General features: G+C 37.6%; 1 protein-coding gene and 1 non-coding gene across 5 annotated transcripts in view; one reads left to right on the top strand and one right to left on the bottom strand.

Moving 5' to 3' along the window:
• The first annotated feature begins 8,068 nt into the window (after positions 1-8,068).
• The window catches only part of Nexn (nexilin F-actin binding protein), a 44,232-nt gene continuing 35,748 nt past the window's right edge, over positions 8,069-16,552 (top strand). For 3 of the 4 annotated variants that reach the window (XM_076863690.2, XM_076863687.2, XM_076863688.2), the window contains exon 1: positions 8,069-8,244. The gene's annotated coding sequence lies outside the window, so the exon portion shown is untranslated. Of the gene's footprint in view, positions 8,245-12,358; positions 12,461-16,552 lie in introns of all 4 variants that reach the window. The other variant, XM_076863689.2, reaches the window with a different exon arrangement.
• On the bottom strand, positions 11,027-11,099 carry Trnaa-ugc (transfer RNA alanine (anticodon UGC)). The gene has a single exon. It is a non-coding gene; the product is annotated as a tRNA-Ala (tRNA).

Here is a 16,552-nt window from a genome sequence, read left to right as displayed (position 1 = left end):
TTTTGTGATGAATAAAGTCAAAGTACTTGTGTTTTAATTAAAGTGTTGCAGTGGGTAATGCCATCAAGCATAATATAAATTTTTCAAACTGATACATGTGCATCCATCCCTCTTCAGATTTCAACCTCCTTTCTCATGATATCTTGAGAAGGGTTTAGATACATTTAGTCAAGGAGAGAGATGCTGCCAACAGATGGCAGAAAGGATTCGCCTGGACACAAAAACACTATTCTTAATTTGAGACTTTAAACAAATAGGTTTGTTATAAAGTAATTAAGCATGTGTTACATAGATAAATAGGTAGTTATATAATTATGCAGTCAGTTATTTATTTATTTATTTATTTATTTATAGTGCTGGGATTAAAACCAGGGTCTCTTGAATGCTTGAACACTCTCCAGCTGAGCTGCATACTAGCCATTATGTAAAAAAAAAAAAAAAAAAAAAAAAAAAGTTTCAAACTTATCAACTGAAGTATATTACTTAATAAGCAAATCATACAAACACTGAGTCTTTTCCATTCTGGTTATAGGGTTAGAGTAGAATGGGGACCCAAATTGGTATTTCTGTCTCATTTACTGTTTTCCATGTCATTTCTGTCATATTCTTTGTTGTCTCATGCATCCTCTTTGATCCTACTGTCTGAACTTAATATTTTGCCCTTTAAACATCTCTCTCTGAATTCTTTTTTTTTTTTTTTTTTTTGAGAGAGAGAGAGAGAGAGGACAGAGAATTTTAATATTTATTTTTTAGTTTTTGGCAGACACAACATCTTTGTTTGTATGTGGTGCTGAGGATCGAACCCGGGCCGCACGCATGCCAGGCAAGCGGGCTACCGCTTGAGCCACATCCCCAGCCCCTCTCTGAATTCTTATGTGCATATAAAATGCTTCTCTGCAAGCATCTCGCTATTCTGTTATTACATTACTTGTAGGATTTTTTTTAAATTTTTTTTTATCCACTGTCTTTTTTTACTGTTCTTATGCTGCTTTTGACTTGTTTTTTTCTTTAGTGTTTTTTCCTGTTCCCTATGTTCTCTGATTCCTTACCCTGCTACTTTTTCCCCCTTGATCCCTTGCTGTCCTATGCTATTGATATTTCTGATCAGGCTGCACAAGCTCTTTGGTCTGCTGAAGTTCTAAACAGTGAAAACCACACAGTAACCTTCATCATTTAGGCAGGGAAGGGCTGGATTTCAGAAGAGAAAAGAAAAAGAGCAAACCTTCCTTCTATGACACTTTTTATTCTTTACTTAAAAGCCACAGCAAGGCAACTGATACATCAAATATCTCCTCAGCATTTTGCTTTTTTTATGTGTGTCATAGAAGCCTTTCACAAAGTACATTTATATATAGGAAATTACAGAACTGATAATTTGCTGTGTTTGAAATAACACCATAGTTCTTGACTCTAGAGAAGCATTTTACCATCTGAAAGCAATTGGAATATATAACTTATCAAACTTTGTAAATTGTTTTTAGTAATACTTAGAGAATGGTTCCAGTAACTTTGAAAAAGTATGAAGTATTTGCCAGGTGTGGTGGTGCATGCCTACAGTGACCCAGGATGCTAAGGCAGGATGATTGCAAATTCAAGGCCAGCTGTAGCAATTTATTGAGGGCCTAAGTAATTTAGCAACACACTATCTCAAAATAAAAAGGGCTGGGAATGTGACTCAGTTTGTTAAGCTCCCCTAAGTTCAATCCACAGTACCAAAAAATAAAATAAATGATGGGGATGTAGCTTAATGGTAGAATGCCCCTGGGTTCAGTCCCCAGTACCAAAAAAAAAAAAGAAAAAAACAAATGAAGTACTTAATATGTGATATAAAGTAGGTTAAAGCAAATATTTCCTTCCATTTTTTTCGCCTTTGTTTGAGACAGTCTCACTGTGTTTTCCAGACTGGTTACAAATTCCTGGGCTCAAGTGATCCTCCTTCATCAGCTTCCTGAATAGGCTCTTTCACCACTCCTGGCTTTTAGGACCATCATGGCCTCAAGACCTTTAGTTAGCAGGAATGCCATGATGACCCTACTTTGGGTACAATCAGAGAAGTCAAAAATTGTGCTCTATCTGTATACAATGAATCAAAGAGCAGTCTATTGTCATGTATAACTGATTAGAATGAATAAATAAATAAATGAAGATCTTTAGTTAAAATATGGATTCACTGGATATTCCAAGATATCTTGGTCCAAGAGCTACATCCTTAAGTCATTTTCTGGGATTTCTAGTCCCTTACTTTTGTTTTTCTTTCATTACCCTTTTTTTTTTTTCTTTTGTTCTTTTAAATGTTGTTGTAGTTGGACACAATAGCTTTATTTATATTTTTAATTTTTATGGGGTGCTGAGGATCGAACCCAGTGCCTCACACATGCTAGGCAAGCGCTCTACCACTAAGCTACAGCCCCAGTTCCTATTTCAAGGCCCTTTTAAAGGAGAAAACAACTTAGATATGGAAGCAATGAGTATGTAATCTCCCTAGGTTTTACTAAGTTTGTACCCAATCTTTTTGTACATGTCCTCGCCACACCTAGGTTGATGATAATTTTTATAAGCTATTTGCCTTTATTAAGTCTTTTCAAAGCATTCAATTTAGGTCTTATAAAGATTATAACAGTCTTTTAACTTTAATATATGATTTCAAAGGGGGCCAGGAGTATAGCTCAGTGGTACAGAACTTGCTAAAATGTTTTTTAACACCCTTGATTTGATTCCAGCACCATGAAAAAAAGAAAAAGCTCTGATACAGTCAAGATTGACAACAAATTCAGCTGGTTCATGATAGATACGTCAGGAATGTTTATACAATTTGACAAATCTTGAATTTCTTGTAATTTTCTCAAATTTAGCCTATTAAAACTTAGCCCCTGACCACCCCTGCCAGCACTACCAGTCTTCCCCTCTGAGTGAATGACAGCTCTCTTCTTCAGTTCAAGAACCAAAAACCTCTTTTCATTTCACTTAATAGCCTGTTACAAGTTCTACCTAAAAATGTACCAAGAAAAAAAAAAAATGAGCAAAGCCATGTGTCACACTACCTTCACAGCTATCATCTTGGTTCATATCCCTATTATCCCACATCCTGATTCCTGTGGAAGTCTCTCAATTGCTTCCTCACTTGTCCCATTTAGTAAATTTCCAGCACATCAACTGAGATGAACATGTTACAAGCAGTCATGTCACCACTTTGTTCACCACCATGGCCACCCATCTTAGAGTAAAAAACCAAAGTCCTTACACTATACAAAAAGGGTTTTTTAAAAAAAAAAAAAATATTTATTTTTTAGTTTTCAGCGGACACAACATCTTTGTTTGTATGTGGTGCTGAGGATCGAACCCAGGCCGCACGCATGCCAGGCGAGCACGCTACCGCTTGAGCCACATCCCAGCCTTACAGAAAGGGTTTTACCCTCATCCCCTGCCCCAGCCCACCTCTTGTTATTTTACTCCTAGTGTACTCAAGCTTCACCAACACAAGCCTCCTTGATCCTTCTCTGGGCCTTTGTACCTCTCCTTGGTCCAGTCTTCAGATGTTTACATGGCTCACTGCCTGCTACAGTCTGGATATGGTTTACAATATTCAAAAGTTCATGTTTTGTGGACTGGGATTGTGGCTTAGCGGTAGAACACATGCCTCACTTGTGTGAGGCACTGGGTTCAATTCTCAGCACTGCATATAAATAAATGAATAAAAACTGAAAAATTCATATAAAAAAAAAAGTTCATGTGTTGGAAGTTTGGTCCCCATACAATGTTAAGAGGTAGTGGAACCTTTAAGAGGTAGGGCTTAGTGAGAGATCATTATTGGTCCACCCTACACTCTGGCTCCCTGTCTCACTGTGTGATCTCACCCTCTCCCACAAACTCTGTGCCATTGTGATGCCATCTGTCATGATGTCCTCACCAGAGCCAAACTTTGCCCTGAAACTTCAGAACTGTGAGCTAAATAAACCTTTCTTTATGGTTATCTGGCCTCAGATATTTTGTTACAGTAATAGGAAATGAACTAATACATTGCCTCACTTTTAATAGTTTTACTCTCTTGAGGCTTTCTCTAGTTGCTCTATCTAAACTTATAACATTCACTCCCCACCCATTCTTGATGTTCCCTACTTTCCCGCTCATTTTATAAATATTGCATATCAGTAAGTACTACGTATGTCATTTATTTGCTTATCCATCTTCTATTAGAATTTATGTTCCACGAGAATGGGAACTTTATTTTGTTCCTGCTATATCTTCAGTATCTAAAACTGATAATTTGTTAAAAGGGTGATGAATTGGTGAGTAAGTAGGCCTTGCAGGCTGTGGGTAGTTTTCAGCATTTTTTAGAAAGAATGGAGAGCTTTTTTAATATAGTGAATCTGTTAAGAAACACAAAATTAGAAAGCTCCTATTCAGTTTTTTAAATCACAAAAATATATAGTTATAAATTGATATGAATAGAGAGGAAAAGGATGGGATGAGCACATACAGATATTGTAAACCATATCCAGACTGCAGCAGGCAGTGAGCCATGTAAAAATGAGGAAGTGATATTTAAGTGGTGATTCCAAAGGATATGTGGAAGTTAGGTGAAGAATGGGGGAAGAGGATGTCATGCTGAAGGAATAACTTGTGAAAAGCCGTGCAGCCAGAATGACCATGAACTAACCAAGGCCAAGGTGAGGATACTGAAGGGAGCACAGGGGCAAGCTAAATAATACCAACCACCAATCACTATCTGTATTTAACCATTTTAATTGTTAACTTAGAGCTTCACTGAGGAATGAATATGTTACCCGTCTTTTTTTTATTTGTTCTTTTTAGTTATACGTGAAAGTAGAATGTATTTTGACATATTATACATACATGGCATATAATTTCCCATTCTTGTGGTTGTACATGATGTGGAGTTTATTCATGTATGAACATAGGAAAATTACATTCCATTCATTTTACTTTTTTCTATTCCCATCCTCCTTCTCTTCCCTTCATTCACCCTTGTCTAATCCAAAGTACTTCTATTCCACCCCATCCCCAGCCTTATTGTGTGTTAGCATCTGTATATCAGAGAGAACATTTGGCCTTTGTTTTGGGGGGATTGGCTTATTTCACTTAGCACGATAGTCTCTAGTTCCATCCATTTACCAACAGATGCCATGATTTCATTCCTCTTTATGAATGAGTAGAGCTAGGGTTGTGGCTCTGTGGTAGAGCCAGCACTTGCCTAGCACGTGTGAGGCATTGGGTTCAATTCTCAGCACCACATATAAATAAGTAAAGAAAATAATTATTCCATTGTGTATCTATACCAGATTTTTTTTTTATCCATTCATCTGTTGAAGGGCACCTAGTTTGGTTGCCTTACTCATCTTAAAAGAATTTTCATCCTGTTAAACCTTTATCTCTCACCATGCACAAAACTCAACTCAAAGTGATCAAGGACCTAGGAATTACCAGAGACCTTGCACCTAATAGAAGAAAAAGTAGGTCCAAATCTCCATTTTGTGGGATTAGGCCCCAACTTTCTTAATAAGACACCCATAGCGCAAGAATTAAAACCAAGAATCAATAAATGGGATGGATTCCAACTAAAAAGCTTCTTCTCAGCAAAAGAAACAATCAGTGAGGTAAATAGGGATCCTGCAGCTTGGGAGCAAGTTTTTACCACCTGCACATCAGATAGAACACTAAACTCTAGGGTATATAAAGAACTCAAAAAGCTAGGCACCAAAAAAATAAATAATCCAATCAATAAATGGGCCAAGGACCTGAACAGACACTTCTCAGAAGATGATATACAATCAATCAACAAATATATGAAAAAAATGTTCAACATCTCTAGCAATTAGAGAAATGCAAATCAAAACATCTCAATCCAGTCACAATGGCAGCTATTATGAAGACAAACAACAATAAGTGTTGGCGAGGATGTGGGGAGAAAGGTACACTCATACATTGCTGGTGGGACTGTGAATTGGTGCAGCCAATCTGGAAAGCAGCATGGAGATTCCTTGGAAAACTGGGAGTGGAACCACCATTTGACCCAGCTATCTCTCTCCTCGGCCTATACCCAAAGGACTTAAAAACAGCACACTACAGAGAGTCAGCCATATCAATGTTTATAGCAGCACAATTCACAATAGCTAAATTGTGGAACCAACCCAGATGCTCTTCAGTAGATGAACGGATAGGGAAACTTTGGTATATATACACAATGGAACAATTACTTACCACTAAAAGAGAATAAAATCATGGCATTTGCAGGTAAATGGATGGAGCTGGAGAATATAATGCTAAGTGAAGTAAGCCAATCCCCAGAAAACAAAGTCCGAATGTTTTCTTTGAGGATGCTGGCTCATAATGGCAATGGCGGAAGCATGGTAGGAATGGAGGAACTTTAGATAGGGCAAAAGTGAGGGAGGGAGCAAGAGGGTAAGAATTATGGTGGAATGAGTTATACATCATTACCCTAAGCACATTTATGAAGACACGAATGGTGTGAAAATACTTTGTGTTCAACCAGTGATTTGAAAAAATGTGCTCTATATGTGTAATATGAAATGAATTGCATTCTGCCATCATTTATAACAAATTAGAATAAATAAATAATAAAGAAAAAAAAGAAAGAATTTTTATCCTGATAAATAGTGTGGGAATGGGGATGGGAAACAGATATATTTATGAGCAAAAGGTCTTTTGACATCCCTGAAATATGACCTGAGTACTGCTAGGAACCTGAAGTTGCAAGTAGTTACTTTTGTTCTTGGTGTATCTGTCTGGATATCAGTTTGATTTTTTTTTTTTTTAATTTAAAATGCAGTAATCCCCCCCCCACCAAAAAATGCCTCTTCTGGATGTATATTTCACAATCTAATATGATGTTGTCTGATGGATTTAATTCACAGGCTAGTGATCCAAGCTGAAAAAAAATGGGGGATGGCTAATACTTACAGATGCCTTTATGAACGTTTAGGAAAACCAGAGATGATTTGCCTTCAGTTAAGGAAGAGTGAAAATTACTACAAAACACACATACAAAAATTAATTATATTCTTCTTCCTTCTCCAACTTTTTTTAATCAACTTATTGGAGTTAAAAACCAGAGCTCAAGAAAAAGAGAACAATAAACTGATGAAGTGTTCTGGGGTTGTCCAACCAGGCTCTCGGTAACAGAGGAAAAGCTGATCAAAAGTCAATTTTAGGGCTGAGGCTATAGCTCCATTGCTCAGTTGGTGAAGTGCTTGCCTTGCATGCACAAGGCCCTGGGTTCAATCCCCAGCACCACAAATAACAACAACAACAATAATAATAATATAATAGCTTCCCTATTTGATTAGAAATGAAAACAGGTTGCTTAGTGTGGTGCGCATGCCTGTAACCCCAGCGGCTCAGGAGGCTGAAGGATCATGAATTCAAAGCCAGCCTCAGCAACTTGGCCAGACACTTAGCAACTCAGGGAGACCCTGTCTCTAAATAAAATACAAAAAAGGGCTGGGGATGTGATGTGGCTCAGTGGCTAAGAGCCCCTGGGTTCAATCCCTGATACCAAAAAAAAAGTAGGTAGAAAAATGAGAAGTGGGCTGGGGATGTGGCTCAAGCGGTAGCGCGCTCACCTGGCATGCTTGCGGCCTGGGTTCGATCCTCAGCACCACATACAAACAAAGATGTTGTGTCCGCCGAAAACTAAAAAAATAAATAACTATTAAAAAAAAAAAAAAAGAAAAATGAGAAGTGGGTCTCGGGCAAACAGGTTGTAAGGAAGCAGTCTGGGGATGATCATTCTAGCATCATTCCTTTCCCATGGGACAGGCAGCCTCACTTCTCTGGGCCCTGCTGTAGGTGGAGGCAGGCCCAAGGCTGGGGATCAGTTCAGGCACTCATGGCCGGGCAACAGGCAAGTTCTGGCGGAAAGTTGGCAGCCACCGCCCGCTCGCTCGCCTTTCTCCAGGACTCTCCACCCTTCTCTGGGTGATACGGTGGGGGTGGGGGGGTGGGGGAACTGGCCTTGTGTTTTGGAACAGCTGCAGCCGGCGCTGGGCCCGTCTGGAATGCGGGAACAGGCTGCGCACCAGGACTTTTATGGAAACTTGCTGCTGGGGACGGCGGCGGCGGTGGCGGCAGCCAGAGGGCTCCCAGCGACTGGAGCAGCAGTGGCTGCGGTCAGAACTCCCAGACCCCTACCCACACCCAAGCTCCGGACGCGCACAATCTCTCCGCACTCAAAGAGGACCTAAGCTTGTCACCAGTTCCTGAAGGGTAAGAGGGTTTGGGGTAACGTGGAATGGGGGTGGCGAAGACCGAGGTGTCGGGTCCCCTGGCGCTTGTGGAAGCAGCGGCAGCAAAGAGGCGCTCCGGACGCCCAGGCTCCTGGCCGGCTCGGCTGCAGCACTGGAGCGCACCGGGTTCCATCCAGCTGTAAGTAGGCTTCGGTTTCCGGCCAGAAGGCTGCGACCCTCGGGGCTGCGTCCTGTGGGCTCGGGTTGGCCTCACCATCTCGGTGTTCCTGCCTCTGGCTTCTGATTGCGACTCCCTGCTCCCCTCCCTTGCTTCTTCTCTGCCTTGCCTTATCGGTCGTGTTTTGGATGCTTTCCTGTACTACTGCAGGAAAAGAGTGTGTGCCTGTCCCCTTGCTTGTCCCTTTGGGGTCCGAGAGGGTAAAGTTCACTGCGATCCCCCGCCACGCGCCCCAGCGGTCTACGTCTCCACCAGCAGTGCCATTATTTAAGAATCATTCCTGATCGGCCCTATGGAGGCTGGGAATGAAATATGTGATTTAACAGCCTATCATCTCCAAAACTGTTTTTTTGTTGTTGCTGGGGGATGGTGTGTTTTTTTTTTGTTTTGTTTTGTTTTTGTTTTTGTTTTTGTTTTTTTTTTAAAGTCTCCCCGACGTGGGATGCCGGAGATAGAGCAAATAGAGCTCAAAGTTGAAGAGAAGAATGTGGTAACCTCTTGAGAAGTCCCTTGTCTATATATGCATTTGATAACGCCAACTGGTCTTTGTAAACTGGAAACGTTCTATAAATACTAAAGATTTATTATTATTGGCATTTGCAAGAAAAGTAATCAAATTGAGTGTTTAGTTGGTTATTGCAATGACTTCAAGATATTTATTTTATATTTATTAAAGGCTACAACGTGAACAAAGAGTTGGGAGAGAGAGATAACACGGTAAAAATAGCATGAGGATATGTCCTAATAAAATGTCTGTCCTTGAGAAAGAGGCAGGTGGAGAAAAGAAGTAAACCATAGAAAGAAGTTAGTTATCTGACCAAAGCGATGATAACATCATTCATCAGCTAAATTTTGTTAATGAGTTCATATAATACGGGCCCACTGGTCTTCGAGTCATAACATAAGTATGTGGTGGATAGTGTGATTAAATAATTTTGAGTATTTATACCAACTTAGTCACACATTATTGAGTGGACCGCATAATTTGCACCCCTAAAATCCTTTTATGGGTTAAATTGTTGCCATAAGGAAACTTGAAACATAGATATCTGAAGTTCTTTTGAGTTTTAGGAGTATTGCTAAGGGGAAAAAAATGTGTAATCAAATGAAGGAAAGGGTTTTTAGAGGAAGGTATATTTTGTATAAATTAACTTTGATTATTGATATAACTGGTTTAAGCTTCTTCTTCCTCACAGCTATTAGCACCTATTTCTGAAGGTATTTTATATTTTGGTGATGCTTCCATGAATAATTTTTTGAAATAGTGTGCAGTTCTTTATTCTACCTGCCAACAACTCATTTAAAGAGCCCTAAGCAAAAACCACAACAAAATTATTTTAAATCCAGTTTTCCTTTTTATGGTTACTGATGAAATCCAGCTTTAATTGGCAATTTTCACTTTCAAATTCATTTTCAATTAAAATAGTGAGTAGCAATTTTTCCTGCTCACTTTAAAATGAGAATCTGTGCTATTTTTGAAAATTTGACATGTAAGGCAGATCATTGTCAAAATGTATGTCATCTTGAGATGACTATATTTAGCACCAACAAAGGAATGCATTATCTAGGTTTTTGAACAGTATTTTTCCCCTAAAATTTCACTTGAAGTATTTAGGTTAAGGTTTTACTCATGAATAAAATGAAAACTAAATATTTATGTTTGGAAGAGAATTGGGGATTGAGATTGCTTACGACCAAAGTAGCATGGAATAATATACTTTGTTCATTAAAAAAATTAAACTGTTATTTTGAAAAGCCCTAGAATAAAAAAAAAAATATTCAAATATACTTGAGAGGGGCCTAGCATGTGCGAAGCACTGGGTTCGATTCTCAGCACCATACAAATAAATACAATAAAGGTCCATCAACAACTAAAAAAAAAATTTTAATAAAAATAAACATGAGAATTGTATATAGGAGATGGGCAGTTGTCTAAAAGTTTTTGCAGAAAAGAGATCTTTTAGCATATTTTATAATTTTGTACACCACACACAAAAAATCATACACACAAAAAAATCTTGGTAGTTTATAATTCAGAGGGAGAATGACTTACAAACATTTCTTAACAATTTCACGTATTTCTTTTCTTATTTATCCAATCTATAGTTCATATCACCTGTGAAGTTTCTTTCATGCTCTCTCTTCTGATTTTCTAATTGCATAGTTACATATTACACATATTTGAAATTGTTATATTTTATTCTTTTACATAAATATTCAATGTATAGTTTGACTTAATTTATGGTCCTGTATGAGTATGCTGTGGATTGAACCCAGGGCTTGTGCATGCTAAGCAAATGCTCCAACACTTGTAGTATATTTTGTACATTTTAGCTGGTAGGCAGATTTCATATATATATACATATACATATATATACATACATACATATACATATATATACATATATATGTATACATACATATATATACATATATATGTATACATACATATATATACATATATATGTATACATACATATATATACATATATATGTATACATACATATATATACACACACACACACACACATCACACACACACATATATATAAAGTTGTAGATGATCACAATATCTTTATTTTTATGTGGTGCTGGGGATTGAACCCAGGGTCTCACGCATGCAAGGCAGGTGCTCTACCACTGAGCTACAGCCCCAGCCCTAGGGTAGGCAGATTTTAACCCAGAAATTTACCTTAACTCATAGTTATTACTTGTGTTATAAAGGTAATACAACTATATTATACTTATGGTTAAAAATTATGCATAACATGGGGCTGGGATTGTGGCTCAGCGGAAAAGCGCTCACTTAACACGGGCGGGACCTGGGTTCGATTCTCAGCACCACATTAAAAAAATAAAGGCATTGTGTTGTGTTCCTCTACAAAGAAAAAAAAAAGATTAATATTCTCTCTCTCTCTCTCTCTCTCTCTCTCTCCCCTAAAAATAATTATGCAGAACATAAAAAGGTGTTCTCATAATCTGACACTTCTGTTGTTAGTATTTTCTAATCTTTTCTGCTTGCAAAGGATTTTTTTCCGCTTGAATTGTCATATCTCAATGAAAGCATCTTAGAAAGCATCTGATGTAGTAGCTTCCATCTAGTAAGTGCTCAACAGTTCAACAGATTCTTTATTCCTCCTTTTTTTTTTTTCCTCCAGACATCTCTTCCTCTTTGTTCTCAAATTAGAAGATAAGTAAATTGGGTGGGACTCCATAGGTAGGTTTTGAGGTTGGTGAGATTTGCTCCCGCCTTCCTCTCTGTGCTCCTTTCCTATCCTTTCTTCCTCTTTGATTCTGTCTTTCTTTTTCTGATCAAATTGGGTCTCCCCTTTGTCCCTTTCCATTTTCTCACTGTGTTCCATTCATTTAGATAATGGAACCACAAATTGAAAATCAAAAGAAACTTCTAAGCCATAGAAATGCCTAAATATTGGTACTTTTTACATTAAAATATGGATTTACATTCTGTCTTGAAAAACTGGAAAATCTGGGCAAAATTGGGGCAACATTTCTACATAGTAGCAACACTTTGGAACCAAGCAGTGGTTGCCCTAGACAGGGTATACATTCTCCATTTGATGTAGTCTCCATGATCCCCTCTTGTTTTACAACTAATCATACTCATTTATGTTACCTTCAGTTGCATTACATAGCATTTATATTACCTGACCCTAGACACTTGAATATGCAGTTCCCTGATCTGGTATGTATTAAGCAAAGTCTGAAGGAAGGATGATATGATAGAAAGTCTGCTGGGCTTAGAACTGGGTGCTTGTACCTTACATGTTTTTGTGACTCCTAGAGCTTGCCATAAATAGAAGTTAAGTACTTATTTACTATTCTTCTGCCTCCTTACCCCATGATTTGTTTGGAGCCAGAGGTCTAGGTCTTCTAATTCCCAGCTATGTTTTTCAGTGAAAGACCATCTTCCACTTTGTAGAGAGGCTGAAGAGGCCCAGACTCCTCCAGCAGTTATCACCATCATTTGCTTGGAAAGACAACTTCCTGAAGCCCCAGGTTACTGATTGTTTGTCTATGATATTTAGAATAACCCGCCCCCTTTTATCTTCTACTATTATTTAGTTAGCTATCATGAGCCTTCCTTTTGTAGATGTCAATCATATCTTATTTGGGCTGTTTTAGATCCACAGTTTTTCTGTTATTTGTCATTCATCAAATATAAATTGAGCTTGTACTTGATATTGTGTGAAACACTAAGGATATTGAGGGGATTGAGCAATTCTTATCTTTCAGGGCTCATGGTATGGTGAATATACTTTGAAAAGTATCATATATAGTTTTATGAAGGCAAAATATTATATATAATTATTAGAGAAGAATGTCAAAGCAGGTTGAAAGTAAGATTCTTGGTTTTCAGTGAAGAATTGTGTATTGGTAGGAAGGAAAATTCTCACTATTTCAATAGGTAAAATTAGATCTTATTTCATATTTTTAAGTTGTGATGAAGTTTATGATGGGTTTTCTAATTTTTTTTTAGTTGCTGATAGACCTTTATTTTATTTATTTATATGTGGTGCTGAGAATCAAACTCAGCGCCTCACACACGTCACACAAGTGAGCTACCTCTGAGTCACAGCCCCACCCCCTATGATGGATTTTGTAGCTTAATTTTTAAAGAATAAAGTTGTTGGGGATGGGGATGTGGCTCAAGTGGTAGCGCGCTCGCCTGGCATGCGTGCTGCCCGGGTTCGATTCTCAGCACCACGTACAAACAAAGATGTTGTGTCTGCTGATAACTAAAAAATAAATATTAAAAAAAAAAGAATAAAGTTGCAACTTTGTTAATTAGATACAGTGAAGTTATATTTATGTTTCTTGCACAAGTAAAACATGATAAAAAATTAGGATTGCATTTTATGAAGCTATAAACAATTTGTTGTTTATTCCAAAGACTGTAAGAATTAGGTTTTAACATTTACTTGAAGTACATAGTTAAGTGTTTGAATTAAACCTTTCTTAAAAGTTGAGATGAAGAATTTGCTTGAGTTCAATGGAATACAGATTTAATGTGCAAAAGAACTGAACAGACACTTCACAGAAGAAGAAATACGAATGGTCAACAAATATATGAAAAATGTTCAAAAATCACTAGCAATTACAGAAATGCAAATTAAAACTACACTGAGATTTTATCTCTTTCCAGTCAGAATGGCAATTATCAAGAAGACAGATAACAATCAATGTTGGCAAGGATGTGGGGAGAAAGGTACATTCATACATTGCCTGTAGGACTAAAAATTGGTGAAACCACTGGGAAAAGCAGTTTGCGGATTCCTCAGAAAACTTGAAATGGAACCATCATTTGATCCAGTTATCCCACTCCTCAGTTTATACCCAAAGGACTTAAAATCAGCATACTATAGTGCTGCAGCCATATCAATGTTCATAGCAGCTCAATTCACAATAGCTAATCTATGGATCCAACATAGGTGCCCTTTAACAGATAAATGGATAAAGAATATATAAGAATGAAATTGGGCTGTGGTTGTGACTCAGCAGTAGAGTGCTGGCCTAGCACGTGCAAGGGCCTGGGTTCGATCCTCAACACCACATAAAAATAAACAAATAAAGATATTGAGTCCAACTACAACTAAAAAATAATTTTTAAAAAAAGAAGAAGAATGAAATTATGGTATTTGCCAGTAAATGGATGGAACTGGAGGTTATTATGCTAAGTGAAATAAGCCAATCCCCAAAATCAAAGACTGAATGTTCTCTCTGATATGTGGATGGTGACTCAAAATAGGTGAGGAGAGGGGCATTGGAGGTTCACCAGATTGGACAGGGGGGAGTAGGGGGAATGGTGAGGGGATGGGAAGGGGAAAGGCAGTAGAATGAATTGGACATAACTTTCCTATGTTCATATATGAATACATGACCAAAGTAACTACATATCATGTACAATCACAAAAATGGGAAGTTATATTCCATGATATATGGTATGTCAAAATACGTTTTACTGCCAGGCGTGATGATGCATGCCTGTAATCCCAGCTGCTCAGGGAGGCTGAGGCAGGAGGATCACGTGTTCAAAGCCAGCCTCAGCAAAACAAGGCACTAAGCAACTCAGTGAGACCTTGTTTTTAAATAAAATACTAAATAGGGATGGAGATGTGGCTCGGTTCTTGAGTGCCCCTGAGTTCAATTCCCAGTGCCAAAAACAACAATAACAAAAATTCTATTGTCATGTATAACTAAAAAGAACAAATAAAAAATATATTTCAAATTTTTTAAAATGCAGATTTAAAACAGTCACTGTCTTGACAATTCTATTCTCCTTGGAAAAGGAGATAATAATACAGTGAAACAGCTATTTTAAATAATAGAGAGCTATGATTTCAAATTCTTTTGATTCTTGCATTATTTGCTGTTCTTGAAATATTTCAATTGCATATCTAAAAAGTGAAGGGAAATTAATAAAAATTATGAAAATTAGAAGTTAAACATAAATGTAAAGAAATTCTATAACTGAATCATTAACATGCATATTTTAAGAAAAATTTGTTATGGGTGGCAGTGCTCAGTGGTAAAATATGTACTTAGTATGAATGTGGCCTTGGGTTCAATCCCCAGTAGCCTCCCCAAAATATGTTATACTTACTGTTACATTCTACTATTAGACTTATTCTCTCATGGCTTGACTTCATATCTTAATATCTTACCTGGAAATTATTTTATTCTAGAAACATTTTATCAAGCAATTAAGTCATTTTTAAAAACTTCTCAAAGCTTATTTTTCATAAGTACAATGAAAATTGATACCAACATTAATATTGCCATTGAGCATGTTATTTACATATGTGTAATGTTTCATGTACTTAAAATAGGTAATAATGTTGAATGACAGAGTGACTAAGTTAAGAAACCTGGAATCTAGTTCCTTGTTCCACTACTTAGCAGCTTGTAACCTTGGATAAGTCGTTAAATATCTTTCTGCCTCTCATTTCTTTATATGGTAAATGAAGAGGTTGAATTGTTGAACTAGATGATTTGTAAGGTTCTTAGAAAATGAGTTCTAAAATTCCATGATTCTTAATCTATGCACAATCAGACCCAAAATTTAATTTTGCAAGGGAAGGTACTGGAAATTGAATCCAGGGGATCTTTACCACTGAGCTACATTCTGGGCCCATTTTTTATTTTGAGATATGGTTTTACTAAGTTGCTCAGGGCCTCACTAAATTGCTGAGGCTGGTCTTGAACTTGTGATCCTCCTGCCTCAATCTCCCAAGTCTCTGGGATGATAGGTGCAAGCCACCATGTCTGGCCTCAAATATAATTTTGGCAGGCAGTAAACCTGTTCAAAACTGAGTTCATTTTCTGACTTAAACATACTTTTAAATTTAATCTCAGTGGTAACCCATTTGGCTTCAACTAGAAATCTTGTTTTTTTAGGGGGTTTCTTTTGTGGGTTTTTTTTTTTTTTAATTGCTTTTTTGATACTAGAGATTGAATCCAGAGACACACTGGCACTAAGCTACACTCTCAGCGCCCTCCCCCCCCCCATTTTTTTCTAATTTCTTTAATTTTGAGAGAGGGTCTCACTAAGTTGCTAAGGTTTTCTAATTTCTTTAATTTTGAGAGAGGTCTCACTAAGTTGCCTCAGCCTCCCCAGTCACTGGTAGTACAGGTTACAGGTGTATAACCGAATAACAAACCCAGAGGAGTTAAACCACTAAGCCACATCCCAAGCCCCTTCCCCTTCACCTTTTTTTTTTTTTTTTTTTTTTTTTTTTGGATCTTGAACTTGTATCCTTCTGTCTCAGCCTCCCAAGTCCCTGAGATTATAAGCATGCACCATGACACCCATGGTTGAATGACAGAGTGACTAAGTTAAGAAACCTGGAATCTGGGTTCATTCTTTTTTTTTAGTTGCAGATGGATACAATACCTTTATTTTTTTATGGGGTGCTGAGGATCGAATTCAGTGTTTCACAACGTGTGAAGTGAGCACTCTACCACTGATCTATAACCTCAGTCCTTGGGTTCATTCTTGGCAGTAGTTATCTCCTCACTTCTATCCCTTCAAATCAAATTGATCAAAGTTCTTTCTATAGTGTCCCCACTACAACGTAAGTTTCACAAAGG

Source organism: Callospermophilus lateralis, chromosome 7 (genome assembly GCF_048772815.1).
Source record: "Callospermophilus lateralis isolate mCalLat2 chromosome 7, mCalLat2.hap1, whole genome shotgun sequence".
In the NCBI taxonomy this organism is placed as follows: domain Eukaryota; kingdom Metazoa; phylum Chordata; class Mammalia; order Rodentia; family Sciuridae; genus Callospermophilus; species Callospermophilus lateralis.
This window is presented reverse-complemented; position numbering and strand designations above follow the sequence as displayed.